The sequence below is a fragment of the Aulonocara stuartgranti genome (genome assembly GCF_965226115.1).
Source record: "Aulonocara stuartgranti genome assembly, chromosome: 22".
NCBI lineage: Eukaryota > Metazoa > Chordata > Actinopteri > Cichliformes > Cichlidae > Aulonocara > Aulonocara stuartgranti.
The window spans coordinates 13,177,146-13,194,682 of NC_138957.1; the positions used below are offsets into that span (position 1 = coordinate 13,177,146).

General features: G+C 43.3%; 1 protein-coding gene across 1 annotated transcript in view; it reads right to left on the bottom strand.

Annotated features, from left to right (window-relative positions):
- The window catches only part of dlgap3 (discs, large homolog-associated protein 3), a 153,361-nt gene extending 139,805 nt beyond the window's left edge, over positions 1 to 13,556 (bottom strand). Inside the window, exon 1 of the mRNA XM_082521473.1 lies at positions 13,458 to 13,556. The gene's annotated coding sequence lies outside the window, so the exon portion shown is untranslated. The remainder of the gene's footprint in view (positions 1 to 13,457) is intronic.
- Positions 13,557 to 17,537: the final 3,981 nt, after the last annotated feature.

Genomic DNA, 17,537 nt, shown 5'->3' on the forward strand with positions numbered 1-17,537 from the left:
TTCACCAATGCTGGTGGGCATTGGTGAAATGCAAAATGTTAAAAAATTTGTTTATTTCTGAAACCAGAAACCAGCCATTGGCCGAAGATTTTCAAACATGGGTTTAGGTCTAGAATTTTAGAGTTAGCACATTCCTAGGCAGACTCCTTTACTTCCTTAACATTTACTCTGATACCACTATACGACAAAACCACTTGGGGCAACTTCAAGACGAGGAACATAAACGTGATGTATTTCTAGTCACATGCACAGCAAGTACTTGCGACATAGTAATGAATCCCATTACAATACCTACCCAGCGTCATCCTAGAGGAGGCTCATCTTTGTCAGAGGTGTAAAAGTGAAGCTTTTAAGGCTCTCATTTGCCAGCTCCCGCCGAGAACACCGCTGACAGCCGACACTGTTGCAATAACTGTATCACACCTCTGATGGATGGCAAAATATATCCCTGGATGTTTTTTTCTTCATCTACCTCACAGATTACACACAGACTCAAAGACAGAGCCCCCCACGGAGAGAGGAGAGACAGAGGAGATGGGAACAGCAAAAAGATTCAATATTTGGAGCGTACGTGTCTGCAAGGGTGAAAGACACCTCGAAGGCAGAAGGCATCCACTGAGACTTTACTTCTCAAAACTCTCATTTAGAGAGTCTCTTTGTCTTTCTTTGTGTTTTCTCTCCCCTGCCACAAAACACCTAATCTCTCGGTCACATCCCAGTGTGACTCAGCACCCCACTGATCAAACACTGACTAGTCCTTCCTCTCCTCCATTTCCATCTCCCTTTCCCTCGCACCTCCTCTTCCTCCTCTTTTTCTCTTTAACAGACAGTCGGAGGCAGCCGCAAACAAATAGCTCCCTAAAATGCCCCCACAACCCCCAACTCCCAGGGGACCAGCCCTGTAATTCTTGAAAAGCAAGAAGCGCCTCCAGGAGAAGGCTTTATAGCAAAAAGTAGCGAATAACAAGCCAGAGAGAAAATAACAAGATAGGATCACAAACACTCTCACTCTTCTTTTCCCCTTCTTTCCTCAAGCACCAGTGCATAGCTGGCAGCAAGGATACCAAGAGACAATGGGGCATATTTTTCCCTCCTTTTTTTTATTTTGACAGCTGCACTTGTTTCTCTCTTCATTATTTGCCTCACCTTGTCAGTTCCTGCCTGTTTTCCCCCCTCCACCTTAAAACCTTGAACAGCCAAAAAACTCCCCAAAAGTCCCATTTTGTTCAAAACTGGCAGCTAATGAGATCATAACTCTACCCTTTAACAGAGGAAAGCCTCTGTTTCCTTTAAAGTCGAGTTCCTTTCATTTCCTTGACTGACAAGAGGCGTTGCAAATCATCTGTGAATGCTCTGATAGACCAGCCAAGCTCAGATGAGATGAGCTGCGTCACAGTCCAGAAAATTAACGATCATGACGGAACGAATAACACTCCCAGCCATCAGTGTGCTGGCTTGTGAGAAAGAGACACAGCTCAACAGCCATCCCTCTAATTATGTTTTATAAGAGCATGACATGAGATCAAATGACACCGTCATTTAATAGGTAGGTAAGTAAAGCGCACGTCCACCCCGTGCATGCTACAGAGTAAAAACCTGCCAAAATGAAAGACTCATCTCCTGTGATTAATAGAGAAAACCTGTTTTAATATCAGTGTTATATCCTTAAAACTGCACTGTGTTCAGGAATTCAAAGAAAAAGAGTTTGATAGTTGTCAATACTGAACAAATTAAGGCATCAGATGTATTAAAGTAATTATTCAAAGTTGCCTCCACAACTGTAATCATACAATATTAATGAGCTTTACTGTGAAATTAATCTTTTATGTTGAGCTTACTGAATCTGCTGAAGAGAGCAGGTTCATCAAAATGGCCAGTTGGAGTAACTTGAATCAGAAATCTCAAAAGAAATACAAAATGTTTAAAAACTGGGTTACAGTTTACTTTATAAGGTTAGCAGCCACTCACTATTCAAGTTATCTGGGTTCAAAATAAAAAATGCCTGCTTATAAAAAGCAAAATGGCACAAACAGGAAAATGAGCTGTTGTCTATTGTTTCGTGAAATTGTCACACAATCTCAGCTTCTTGCTTTTCTTGGCTTTGTGGCTCTCTTAACAGCAACATGCTGCTTTCTCCTTTTCTCCAGAAATCATATTTTCCACTGCAGCCAGAGGTCCTTGTTACCAGGATGTGACATTATTGACCATTTGCTGTTTTTTTCTTCTGAGTACACTCCTTTCAGCTTAAGTATCTGAGTGAACTTTGGTGCAAAGCTGACTTATAGGAGGAAAAAAATAAAATAACTGCCACCGAGTCCCTTCCTCTCTCGTGGTATCAATATTGCAAGCCTGTGGGCTGGCGTATGCATGTCACCATGAGCGATGCCTGGCAACAATGCCTTCAGGATCTCCTGCATTATTCAGAGGGCCCAACAAGCACTAAGGCTCTGCCATTATCTATTTAAATCTGAGCACAGGCATGTCCCACTGAAAGCATGTAGTTGCACTGCCACCTGTCCCGCTTACAAGACACAGCGAGGGCTGTGGAGAGGAGGCAAGGGACTGCTCCATGTAAAAGAGGTAGGAAAACAAACAGGAGGGAAAGTAATGGGGTGGTGCAAACATTGTTGTGAGGGTGGGGTGATGGGCAGGCAAGAGGTAGAGATAGAGGTCACAAGGAGAGGAGGAGAAATTAAGCATGACAGCTGGTAACCGGGGAGATTAGACAAATGTATGAAATAAAAATAGGAGACAAAGTCGAGAAAATGAAGGCAGGGTAAGAAACGATATTAAGAAGGCATTAGGGAAATAGGCAGAAGATGAGACGGGGTAGGAGTGGAAGAAATGGGGCTGTGAGAGGAGAGAATGAGAAGGAATGAGGAAGGAAGGATGGGGCATGAAATCGGAAAGTGAAAATTAAAAGTCCAAAGAAGACAGGAAATGTGGAGGGTGATGCTGAAAGCAGAAAAAAAGAAGAAAGAGGGGAGACGAAGAAAGGGATGAATAAACTGGTGGTGGTGGTGGTGGTGGTGGTGGGGGGGGGGGGGGCACAAGACAAATAATAAATGTGAACCTTGGAAAGAGAACAGGGGCTATATGAAATGAATATCCACCATGATGTAGCATTTAAAGACTACTCCTCTCTATCATTTCACCCCGCACCCCTTCCTCTCTCACCTATTCATCAAATGACTGCTACCCCTTCATCCTGCGTCATCTGCGCCATTGCTCATCCACTCCATTAGGCTATCAACCTATCTCTCCGCCCACCATCCCCTTCTCCATCGTGGGATCATCTTAAGGGCAAAGCCAGGCCTGCACCACAGAAAACATCCAGTGGAACAAGTCATTTAATCTAGCGTCAAGTCTTCTAGTGTCATTTCCATTTCCTTGCCACTGGGGAGAGATAATTTCACATCCAATCAATCAACTTGTTTCAAGGATTTTCCATGAACCAAGCTACATGCTCCGGAGTGAGTGATCTGTCTTATTCTTTTATTTTTTATGACATCAGTTCCAATTTCCTTGCTTTTGAGCTTTCCCAATAGAGGGGATAAAACAGCAAATTGAAGGGAACTGATTAATAAAGTGTGTTTACCTGCAGTAAAGTAAGCTCCCAATGTTAGTACACGAGCTTTCTGGTGCACAACAACCTGGTATCATATGTTACTCGGTGGCATTAAAGATAGCAACGGACATTCTACACTTTCACTTTAATGCCCATGTAACGGTGGACCCAAGAAATACCAGCCGGAGCGACTTTGACAATGCAGAACTTTTTATTAAACTCGGGGTTGTACGTGGACACATATACTCCCGCGCTCTCTTTCTCTGCTGTCACCTCCGTCTCCGTCTGTCACTGCCAACATATAAAGAGACACAATCACTGTCAGATCCCAGCACACCTGTTCACCCCGCCCCTGCGCCGCCCCGGGAGCTCACTGCGTCACCCCTCCTCTGCAGCTGGCCAAGGACCACACCCACGCCACAGCCCACTTTATGAGAGCCATTCCCAAATTCTTCTGTCTATGATTACCCATTTAATCAGTACTTCTTTTGTACAATATCGCGATAGGGCTGCTGCGTTTCTGTGTGTCTTGTGTGTCTTGAACTGTTGCGGATGCTGGTCTCAGCCACAAACGCGCACATCACATAGACGTCGGGCAGAATTGTGCAGTGTGCAGCTAATGGTGCATTGATCTATCAGTTTAATACAGAAAGAAGATATTTGGATGTCCTCGTGGGATTGATTTTGCTTATTTTAATAACAACTGTTTTTTGTGCTAATCAATGGCACAAACTCAATAAAGATGTGTAATTTCTGTCCTGATGAATAAGAGCCATTTTGTAGCACTTTCATGGAAACAATGCTCCCCATCAATGCAATCATGCAGAAAAAGAGTTTGTTTTTCACAACTTGGTGCCAACTGCCTCTATTATTTCTCTGGCACACGACTGTCACGGGAAGCACCGTACAGAATGTTTCTTTCCCCCCCTTGACAATTACTGTATAATAACGGGGGGGAGGGGGGGATTGCAGTGAAAACAAATAACTTAGTTGGGGGCATGTCGGATTATTTTCGTTATGTTTCTTTTGTTGTTCAGCACTTTAAACACATATTCTCAGATAAGCAAACCAAATGCAGGACTCAGAATAATGCAGGTAGGGCAACCAAGGAGAACTTTATTGGTTCTCGTTTATCACTTATCTGCCGTTACATCTTAGACCATCCCATCTGAGATGTAACCCGAGAGGAGAAAACCGAAGGGGAATTGTGGTTGTGGCCTGAAATTCAGTTTTAAAATATCTTGAAGGATGTTTCACTTCCTGAAATGTATTGTAATGAGTGAGCAAGGACAGAGGAGGTGCACTGCATACACAAAAAAATAATGGGTCGCACCTGTTAATCTTTGAAATCAGGTGTTCTTAGTCTCATTGAATAGGTTGTCTAAGGCGCTCAGTGAATTTGAGGGTGGTACAGTGAAGTCAATTTGTAAAATTTCTTGCCACCTGAATATTCCATGATCAGCTGAAAGTGATATTATTGCAAAGTGAAGGTGTTAAGGCCATGTGAAGTTACTGAGCGAGGCCGCTGAGTGCTGAGGTGCATAGTGCACTCAGTAACTGCAAAGTTCCAGACCTCCTCTCACATTAACATCAGCACAGAAAGCTGTGCGCCGGGAGCTTCCCATGATGGGTTTCTATGCTCCTGTACATGTGATGCGTAGGTGGCCCGGTACTTTTGTCCCTGTAGTGTGAGAACAAGGACATGTGTCTCATTTCCAGAGGTATTTTTACCCTTAAAGAAGACTCTACAGACGAGTGCTCATAAAAAGTTAGTTATTTTCTGTCCTTCAAGGTTTGTGAGTGTGTGTGATTACAAAAAAAGGCATGACACGTTGTCACATTGTGAAAAGCAGTGAATTTAATTAAAAGTAGCTCAAAATAAAAAAGCTGTTATGATCACTGATAAGCTTAACTGACATCTGAGATCATAAAACACAGTAGAGCTTAACAAAAAAATTGACAAATGGTGCAGCTGCGCCAAACGTCATATTTTATTGATACTGCTATAAAATGAGGCTCTGAAATGACGATGTCTTGTGCTGTTAAACGCCTCGTCTCTTCTCTCCTCGTGTCTCTCCTCACCTCCTTAGCTCACATCTCTGGTGGAAGGGAATAAGATTGCAAGGAAAGGAGGCAAGGTGAGGAATCAATCTGAGATATCAGGGAAGGCGGATGTGAGAGGAGTCGAGGGAGTGAGCGTTTAATAAAAGCACACACCCTCGATTTAGACGTGTTATTTAAATGCAGTGCCAAGTTTAAAAAAAAAAAGACATTTGGCATAAATGCATCATCTGTTCATTCTTTTATTATAGCCCACTGCTGCATTTTACAATCTCTTCCAAATGAGTTAATGACAACTTATATCTTTACTTTTAATTACCTTCACTATTATTATACAAACTGTGAATGGCAGAAAGGGAATTGTCATTTGTTGGTTCCTATTTCTCGCTTCTTCTTCTTTCAGCTTCTCCCTTTAGTGGTCACCACAGCAGATTATCTTCCTCCATCTCACGTTAAGTACCCTCCCCTGTCACACCAGCCCTCTGCATGACCTAATTTTCTACATCCATCAATCTTCTCTGTGGTCTTCCTCTTTTCCTCCCGCCTGACAGCTCCATATTCAATATCCTTTGTCCAATATATCCACTATCCCTCCCTGCACATGTCCAAGCCATCTCAGCCTTGCTTCTCTACTTTGTCTCCGAACCACTCAACATGAGCCATCCCTCTGATGTTCTCATTTTTAATCCTGTCCCTCCAATGAAAATCTTAACATCCTTAGCTCTGCCACCTCCACCTCTCCCTCCGGCCCTTTTTTTAACAACACCATCCCCCAAACCTTATATGATACCAGGTCTGACTACCATCTTGTGAATCTTCCCTTTCACTCTTGCTGGTATCCTTCTGACACAAATCACCACTTGTCTTCACCCACCCTGCCTGCACTCTCTTCTTCCCCTTTCTTGTGCTCTGTCCGTTGCTTTGAATGCTTCACCCCAGGTATTTAAAGTCATCCAACTTTACTACCTCTTCTCCTTGAAGCTTTAACTTTCCACCTGGCTGCTCTCATTCACACACACGTACTCTGTCTTGTGCCTACTAACTTTCATTCCTCTTCTCTCCATAGCATACCTCAACCTCACCGAGCTCTCTTCCACCTGCTCTCTACTCTCTCAGCTGGTCATAATCTTATCTGCAAACATCGTAGTCCACAGAGACTTCTGCCTAACCTAATCCGTCAACCTCACCATCTCCACTGCAAAAAAGAAGGGGCTCACAGTCGATCCCTGATGTAATCCCACCCATACCTTGAACCCATCTATCACTCCTACCACTCTCATCACTATCTCACTGTCCTCATAAATGTCCAGCACCACCCTCACATACTTCTCTGACAGTCCTGACTTCCTCATGCAGAATCACAGTTCCTCTCCTGGCACCCCATCATATGCTTTGTCCGCATCCACAAAGACACAGTGCAGCTCTTTTTGACCTTCTCTACACTCCTCCATCAAATCACTCAAAACAAACATTGATCTGTTTTGCTCTTTCACAGCACGAAGCCATACTGCTGCTCACTGATCATCACCTTTCTTCTTAACCTAGCTTCAGCAACTCCTTCCCATAGCTTAACAATTACTCAACTGTATCCTTCTGAGCATCACACTTATTCTTGAAAATCTGTACCAGCACACTTTTTCTTCATTTCTCAGGCATTCTCTCGCTCTCCAAGATTATGTTAAACAGTCTGGTTAAAAAGCCCACCTCCCTCTTTCTTACCCATCTTGAAAGCTCCACACGCATGTCATCCAGACCAGCTGCCTTTTCACTTGTCATCCTGCCCTTATCATGGTTTGTATATTCCACTGGTGTTTTGCTTTTATACACTTGGGAATTCCTGTTCATAGCTGCTCTGGAAAACCTCATCTCTCAGTAAGATCAATTGGAGGAATTGGGACAGCACGGTGCACTGAGACTGATTTTCAGGGTTATGAACAGGAGGACAGAGGAGGTAGAAGACAAGGTGGCACAAAACAGAGAAATGAGAAGATCTCACAGACAAGCAACACATTAAAGAGAGGGTTAAAAAACATAAGGTAGGTATTTTCACAAACATAACCAAAAGCCACGACACATACATGTTTGTTTGTGTTTTTAACTATAACCTGTATAACACTCATGTTTAGCGTATAATTAAGGGCTGTAAATCGTGGCCATCTGTCATGAAATTCAATTACATAAAAGAGGTCATGAGAGAAAACACACGCGGAAGCACACATTTCTCTATTCATATGTAAGTGAACATATTCTAATATCTTGCCTCTCCAGATGCACTTGAACCACGGTCCTCAAATCAGCTTCTCCCATACTCTTTGATTTTGGCGTGAAATGCTACAGTTCTCAGAGCAGCCCATAATCACTGCACCGCTCGCTTATTCTGTCAGTCTGCAAGGAACGGAGAGGGCCAGCTGACACCCAGTATTCACCCACCCACCCTCCACTCCACACACCCACCCCCCACAAACACACTCATCAACAAACACTCAAGTAAACACTCAAGTAAACAGGCAACTGAAGGCAAACAGAAAACCCTGGCGTGCAAAGATACACAGACGCAGAAAGGCCAACTGGCCTGGCTACGAATGGGCAATGGACTTGGGCTTGGGGCTTGCTAGGGTGGAAAGGGGAACAATTTCATGCTCAAATGCATCAGTCAAGAGTACACTGTGAACACGAGCAAACATTTTTCCACCCAGATAGGTTACAGCAATTACCCTCGCCTCTTTAACCTTGCCGCTCGCCTGCGAGGTCTTTTGCTCGGTCCCATCCCCGACACGATTCAAACGCAGGGTTTGAGTGGAGGGGTTGGTATGTTTCTCTGCGTTACATCATAATGAGCGGTCTCTAGATCTGCTGCGAGTACGTGTTGTACGATAAAACGCTGAGTTTGGCTTGACCCCGTAGATCCGTAATAACAAACAGCGGGTGTCATTAAATGCTCATCATCTGGGGAGAAATGTGTCAAAACAAGGTGCTAACACTCCAGTAACAGTAGGCACAGTGTGGGGGTTGAGTTACTATTGAAAGGAAAGACTGAAGGATATGAGATAGCATCCATGTGTGTATGCCTCTTCCCCAACAAAATCTAGATTAATAGTAACCTGCTTTGTTATTTTATCACAGTTTGCTCCATCGCCAACACTGAGAGCCTGCCAATAACAGGAGGAGAAAGCCCCTTTGACACAGGAGTATAGATTTGCATTGAAATGACTATAACACATTTAGAAAATGTCACAGTGGTATTAAACACAGCTGGAACTGTTTTAACCTCAGTGCGATGAGTTTAAGAATATTACAGTATATTGACCAAACTACCATTAATTGTATTTCTTAATCACTTATGTATGTAGATTACACAAGTATCACTAAAAGGCAATGTTTCTATTAAGGCCATGCTTTAGTTTTAGAGGTAATAAAGCTTAGCAACATTTAAATTAGGCGGGCTATATTTCATTATTATGCTCTTTATATGGTGTGTTTGTGCTTTTGTGCTCCCATTGTCATTTCCAACTCAATCAACTGCCTGGGGCTCAGAGCAATTATTCTCAGGCCTCTGTGCTTTTGGTGTTTTATCTCTCATAATGTGCTATGCGTGAGCAGCATGTAACCGTTCATAAAATGTATGTTGTTACGTAATTTTTGTTATTTAGGAAATTATATCAAGAAGCTGTTATCAAGGGGGCAAATTAACTTGGTGAAGGTGCAAATTTGGTTAGTCTGAGATTTAAGATGCAAAACCACAGTCTGCATCTTGCCAGTCTTCAAGCTTCTGAAAACATGTACACGTAGCTAGCTACCCTGATTACTTTTTAACGCTCAAAGCTCTTCAGACTGCGGCTAGTTCATTTTCTTCTGGACTCTTTACTTCATATGGTTCATTGCTCTGAGTGGTTTAAGGGCTTCCTGAGCCCTGCCTGTAATCATGGTCCAACACAGTGCAAGCTGGAAGAAAGCAAAATGAGTTACTTAGAAAAAAAAAACAATTCCAAACAGTAGACATAGCTCTCTCTTTCATCCTCCATCTGTCTTTACTGTTCTTGAATGTAACACCTAGTAACATAAGCCTGATGGATATAGGATTTTTAAGACCAATACTGATATTTGGTGATTTTAAAATTTGATATTGAAGTCTGTCAGACACTTGAAACATAAACAGATTTGTTAAAACATCTGCCAAATAACCATAAATATTTATTATGCTTATTTATTTATTTACTTGTTTCCACTCTGTTGCATTCTGAACAGTCGTGAAGTTGCAGAGTGCCCTCTAGTGGACATAAATACTAAAAGCTTTGTTGAAGGGTGTCTTTCCTGGGTCTTCTTTTTTTCATTTTCATTCATCAGCCATTACAAATTCTGATAACAATAGCAAAAAAATAAAAACATATTTAAAATGCTGGAATGGTTCTTCCAACATACTGCCCAGCACTAGCGTTGGTTAATGTAACTTATAAAAGTATCCTGTTGCATTACCTGATAACTAACAATAAAAATGAACTTTTTACATTAAAGCGTTTGCCAGTGGAAAAACAAATTTCTTACCATAGCCTACTTTCACATTATCAAAACAAACAAAAAAAGAAAACTTCTTTGCAATTAGCTTGCTGGCTACATTGTCCAGAGGTTGTGTAGCCTACTGCACATTGACCTTTGAGTGAACTGACTTTATCTCCTTGCATGGCAAGTTGATATTGGTAGCACCCTCGTCCACCACATAAACAGCAACCATTTTTGTTAATCTCCCTTGCATTAATATCACTGATAAAGGCTAATTTTTGAGGTGTTGGAGCTGTAGCACCAGCATCACTCTTCTCTTCAGCAGGGCCTCACCAGTAATGTTAATGCTGAGCTTAGCTTGTAATGTTCAACATGTGAAGTCAGCAAAACAGCTGATAGAAAGCAGGCACAAGATAATGCATTACTTCTACTTCTACTTCTACAGTGTGAGGGCTATCCTCTTCATGAACTCACAAGCTAACTTTAACATATATATGATAAAACTGCAGTAAATGCAGATGTTTTTTTTTGTTCTTATCACAACTAAAGGAACAGGTAATGTGACATTTTAACTGACATGTATTTGAAATAAGGGCACCACAGTGGTTAGCACTGTTGCCTCACAGCAAGAAGGTTCTCAGTTCAATTCCGGGGTCTTTCTGTGTGGAGTTTGCATGTTCTCCCCGTGTTTGTGTGGGTTCTCCCCGAGTGCTCCGGCTTCCTCCCACAGTCCAAAGACATGTGGGGATAGGTTAATTGAAAAATCTAAATTGCCCATAGGTGTGAATGTGAGTGGTTTTCTGTCCCTGTGTGTTGGCCCTGCGACAGCCTGGCGACCTGTCCAGGGTGTACCCTGTCTCTCGCCCTATGACAGATGGGATAGCACCCCCCTCGACCCTGAAAAGGATAAGTGGAAGCGAATGGATGGATGTATTTGAAATATTAACTTAATCATGTTAGCTCATCAAAGTTACAACAAAGCCTTAGCTTGTTATTAAGGCTTAAAGGAGCACATACTGGTCAGTGCTGAGCATGCCCTGGGAAGGTGTTTGACACTGGTAAACCATAACATCCTGTCACGCTGCACAACTTTGTGCCAGAAATAGTTTGTTTCTGAAGCTATCAGCGAGCTAACGAGCTGATCCCTCTTGGTGGCTGTGTTGCTATTCCCACTTTACCGAGATCACTTGTTCCCCCTGAGAAAAGAGTACACAAGAACCTCAAACAGACGCCACAATGAACAGTTAATCCTCGCGCGTCCATCAAGATGGAGCCTCTTCTGTGCCGGTGAAAAAAAAAAGAATAGGATTTTTGTGCAATGTGTGCTGATGCCCCAAAATGAATTGTGTTAAATTCAACCCTTCTAACAGCAAGAAACACTTATCCCACCAGTCTTTTGTGTGTGGGTTGTGTAAGTGTGTGTGTGTGTATATGTCGAGAAAAGAAAATTAATTTTGAGGCTAAACAAGACACGGTAACCGTCTTTTTAATTGCATCTCGCTTTCTTAATGGCTGTCTATTCTGCTGAATGAAGGAGACACTGTGATTAGGCAGAGCAGAATTGGGATTGTTCCAAAATCAGATTCTAAAAATGTGCCTTTGTTTTGTTTGCTGTTCAGAGTTTCACAAGTGTGGTAATGTGAAATGAATACTGCAATTTCTTTCTGCTTTATTATGTGACTAATTTTGCACCAAACTAGAAACATATCCTTAACTTCCACTGCAAAGGAATCAAGTTTGTTTTTTGTGCAATTACCCACTGCACTGTCAAAGTGACCTCTGGCTCTTTTGCCATTTACAGAGAACACAGTTTGCTGTAAACCTCAACAAGCTTTAACACACCATTTTCACATCTTAAAGATCCCAGGCAGAGAAGTGCAATAGACTCGAGGGTTTACCCGCCACTGGAAACCAGCACCTTTTGTTGTAAAACTGAATGAAATGGTATGCCATATCAAAAAAAAAGTCTGGGAGTCTGATACCCTGCTGTAGCTTAAATAATTGATCACACTGACATTAAATCCATAGTGTTGGGTCAGTGAGTCAATGCTTCACTTTGTTAGCCAAAGAAATTTTCTTTCATGTAATCAGATTCTGGATTGATCTTTTTTGGATGCAGAGAAATTTACAATGTACACTGAGTCCCCATAAACCCAGCAAACAGCAAAGGACCAGCACACAGTCATACAGAAACACCAAAGGCCTGAACCCAGTAACTAGAAGAAAAAAATAAATAAACAGCTTCATATGGACTCCTTTTATAAAGCGCTTGCTTATATGGGCATCTAAATTCAAATCACATGCCTCAAGAAGGAGTAACAAGCAACCCACAGTCTGTGCCTCATCTAACTGATCTTTTGACAGTTATCCAGCCCAATTAACTACACTATTTAGCGAAGCAAACCCAAAAGTGAGAGACTGTATTGCAGCGGTAAAAGGGGCGGTAACTGTATTCATGTGAAAACTAGAAACACCATCTTTCAAATCAGAGCCAAATGTGTATCACAGCGACCAGCCTTCGCTGTAAAAGATCTCCTCTTTTAATCATTCAAATGCACTTAGGTAGAATAATAAATGTGCAGCACAGCATCCTAAGCGACCCCACCTCGCCATCAGACCCCCCCGACCCCCCCCCCCCCCCCCCCCCCCCCCCAGATGGATTCCTGGACCGGGGTGGTCCTGAGGAATCCTCTCCTCGCTGTCCCAAGAGCCACATTCGTTGTACGCGACTCCCGTTTGATTAATTAGTCCGTTGTGCATCTATGCTCTGCTGTGTAAACGCAACACTTCTGCACCAAGCGCGAATTCCTCTCCGGGACACACACACACACACACACATACACACGATGTAGAAACGAGGCGCGCTTTCACGGTCAGCGAACATTTACGCACGGATGAAACTCGGTGATAGCCAACATCTCCGAGTGTTTTCCATATGTGTTTTTGCATTTCCAGCCAAAGACAATTAAATGCTTTTGTGTACTGGTGCGCGTGTGTGTGTGCTTGAGAGAGAGAGAGTGGGGTGGGGGTGGGGGTTCGTCCTGCGATCGTAAATGGCGCAACTTCTCATTTTTCCTGTCAAGTTGACACAGCTGGGCGCCCCGCTGACAGCAAACAGGCCAGTGGCCGATGTTTGAGGGAAGACTGCGCCAGTAGGAACCAACATTTAGCCGCTATCCCTATCATACAGTCCAACCACAAGAACCACATGAAAGCCTACTTGCACTGCGTGTACCAATAGTGAGCGTTCAAAGTACATAAAAATGGACCGCCTGCTCCATCTGAGGTCTTTTTTAAAAAACCCATCTAACAGCTTCAGGAGTCTCCTTACCTTAAAGCGGGTTTTCTGTGGACGTTTTCACTGAATGTTTTCTGCGTTTGAGTAACACAAATGCACGCCTATTCCACAGCTCGCCGATCGCTGTGTGGAGGAGAGAGTGAGGATGGAGAATCAGTAGGGAGGACGAGAGCTCTCTCTCTCTCTCTGTCTCTCTCTCTCTCACTCACTCACTCACTTTCTCTCACTGTCCCTCTCTCTCCCCTCTGAAATGTTACCGGCAACCGATTGGTCCAAGGGTTCCTTGGCGGCCCCTCTCCTCTGCTCTAGGAGGGGCCAAATAAAGCCATATTTCGGCCTATCCTACTAGGCTAAAATACTGCAGATTGATCGATCTCTCAAACCGTTCACCGATCTCTTTCTTCTTTCCTCATATATATATATATATATATATATATATATATATATATATATATATATACTCAGACTACATATATGCGACTTTTTTCCAGGCAACTTCTTTCGTTGCATTTGGTGTAATTTGAAAAGCATAGCGGGGCTTTACAGTGCTGTATCTCTTCGATTAGACACAGTGTTATGTCAACAAGGGCAGTAGTTAAAAATGGGCCACCCATGCTCACACAGCTTGTGTAAGAAATATTGCTTAAGAACACTCTTTGTTTTAATCTGTGGCCAAGATCACACCTGTGAGAGAGGTGTGCTGGAAACCTGTGACGTTTCCAGCAGCGTGTAAAAACCCACTCTGGATACGCCATCACGCCGAACACTTAACTTAGACGGCAGCTACTGTAAATGGGTCAGAGCCAGAGCCAGAGAGAGAGAGAGAGAGAGAGAGAGAGAGAGAGAGAGAGAGAGAGAGCAAAACAGTGGAAATAAAGACTCACTTTCAAAAAGGCCTCGGGGCCATTTCATGATTGCACGAGTGTTTTATTGCACGACTGAAAACTTAATGACCTAAATGTATCTTTCTCGTATTGTTTTCACTGGATCGGGCCCTCATCAGACACGTGGCGTGACGGGATGAAATATTTCATGTTAAATCTCATCCACGTAAAGCGCTGTTATTAAGCTGCTGGAAATGGCTGTGTACGCACTGTCAGTGTGTTTAGGAAAGAGAAGTCGGAGAGTCTTCCTCCTGCATACATGAAGAGAGAGCAGAAGCTCATCAGAACTCGCCTGCAGGGTTCATTAACAGCAGTGAGTTGTCCCCCCCCCCCTTCTACAGCCATCATTTAATACAGTTTAAACACATGTGACAGTGTCCATTACATTTCCGGCAGCACACTCACTACCGTTTTATGTTGACAAACTTCTTTACTCATCATCATTCTTTTGAATAAGAAAGTTTTCTCTCTTTATTACCTGATGAATATTTATGATGCACACAGTAAGAACTGAGGTCAACCGTTTCACTGCATAGCTTGCTGCTGCTTTTCACCTACAGGCATCAGCAACGCGTTCCATATCCACGTTGCACTTTACTGCTGCTGCACTTTCAGCAACAATTAAGCGTCTGGAGCAAGCAGGGGAAACACAGTTTCAGAAGAACTGCACTTGTAACAAGTGTGTGTGACGTGTAACACCCCCCTTTTTGTTCTCCATAGCAGTGACATTTGTGGAGCAGCTCGGCTCCATCCGAAAGCCCTTTGGTTTCAGCACCATGGTCAGTGACGCTGATACAGGCCACTGTGTGAGACTGTCTGCATGTGCATGTGAGCACTTTTAACAGAAAACGTGCTGGCTGTCAGGATGAAAGCGTCAGGATGGGTAAAGATCGGAGATGGTTATTCTGCTTGGTGTTAAACCATGTTAAATCTCCAAACATGTGCTCACATCTGCCTTTGATTACTCTCTAAATATACATACATATGCTCCCACACACACCAGCTTCAACAGAAGGGCCTAGCTGTTGCAAAAATTCTCAAATACTCAACACGCAGCACTTGCCTCCAAGCTCTGCTACAAGCATGCCTTAACATTCATGTAAAATGTATAGAAATCCACCCTTCAGTGTGTTTACATATTTGCGACCTCCGCTTCTTCTCGTGCCGGTTGCATTCTCAGTCATGGCGCTTCAGTTTTTCCTGCACAGCAATATCAGTGAAGAGTCAGTAGCCTTGCTGTCTCAATGTAAGACAGCCTAATGAATATTTATTGGTTCATTGGGTCAAGGAGTAATATCTACATTTTCAACATGGCACAACATGCGCCTCTTCCACTCATGTATGTTGCGGGCATTCATCATCAGGGCAGAATCGTTTAGAGTACAGCCTTGCGCCACCTGCTTCACAGCCCCCCAGCAGATCTGTTTGTGTCTTCATTAGCACTTGTCTGAACTATGCTAAAGCCCGATGACAGAAGACCTTGACCTTGGCTCACAACAAACTGGTTCCATGTTGGCGTTGTAAAAGAATTCTTTATTTTTCTCTTGCAAACCAGCTGCTTTAAGAAGTTCTTGTGATTGAAACCCTGGATTGCATGATTACAGAAGAAATTGGAAATGTGATTTTCTGCAACAGAAACATCAGCTGGATTGTTATTTGGAAAACCCCAAGCCCCTCTTTAGGTATTTCCAAGGGCCTGAGAGTAGACGATGCAGGTATTCTTCATTTCTGCCATCTGCAGAAAAGAAATTCGAAGTCAGCGGCAAAGCAGATACTAATCTTTCTTCTCTAAGGATCAAAATATCAGATTAAAATTAGCTTTGTACAACCATTCCCATATATCCCAGCAACATTTGAGTGTACGTCTATGCATCACAGAGAATAGCAGGCATCAAGCATTTTCCATTGTGGGAGTAAACAAGAGGAGGTTTTACGCATTTGTTGGAAAACTGGAACCAAGATGGAAAAATATGTGATTATTTTTTCCCTAGTAGCCAAGCTTGAAGGCAAAATGAAATGTGAATATTTAAAGGTAAAATTGAACATAAAAGTTATCTTTAGTGCTTTTATGTCAGGGGTGCGATGGTTAGCGCAATTCCCTCAAAGCAAGAAGGTCTTGGGTTCAAATCCACTATCCAGCCTTTCTGTGTGGAGTTCACATGTTCTCCCCATGTCTACATGGGTTCTCTCTGGGTACTCTGGCTTCCTCCCACAGTCCAAAGACATGCAGCTCTTCTCTCTCCCTAGCTGGCGTTGGGTCTGGATCGACTGCTGTGGGTGCCAATGGTTGTCGAATTTCCTTCACAACTCGTTGCCATGCATGGCGATCGTTGGCGATTGTCCTGGCCTCGTCGAGATTTATTCTGCCCTTGATGTCATCTTTGACCTGTTTTAGCCATGTTTTCTTCTGTGCCGTTCAGTGGATTATCAACTGGGTGGGTTGTTTACGCCAGAGGAGTTGATGTGGTAGTCTGCTCACATCCATTCGACACACATGACCAAACCATCGCAATCTGCGTATCTGCGTTTTTTAATTTGCCCATCGATTGGCAGTTGGTTGTCGCATCTCCGTCGGATGTCCTCGTTTCGAAGGCGGTCTCGAAGTGATACTTGTAATATCTGTCAAAGGCAGTGCATCTGGAAAACTCCGAGTTTGTTGAGGTCCACTTTGAGCACTGTCCACGTTTCGGATCCATAGAGTAGTATCGGGAGGATCAGCGTCCGGAAAAGGCGGATTTTGGTCAAGATGGAAATATTGGTTCACTTCCACAAGCACCACTTTAGAGAAGTGAATGCTGCAGTTGCTTGACCTATTCGACTGTGGCTCTCTGCCGTGGACGCGACCTTCCTTTGCTCGATCAGTGAGCCCAGGTATTTGAACTGCTGGACTTGCTCTATTTGGATACCGTTGAGGTAGACGTTGGCAGGCAACCCATCTGTTGTCAACACCTTCGTCTTGTCAGTGTTTATCTTCAAGCCATATGACCCGGCAGCACCTGCGATCTTATATTGAACGTCCGTGGCTTAGGCGTCATCCTCGGCCAACACACTGCTGTCATTTGCAAACATAAGATCTGTCACGGTGGCATTTTCATCAAACTGGACTCCGCGTCTGCCCCTGAAGACTTTCCTCATGATGGTGTTGACTACGATGTTGAAGAGCAGCAGTGAGGCGATGTCTCCCTGGCAGACTCCAGATGGTGAATTTAGTGAATTTAGTCGACAGCTC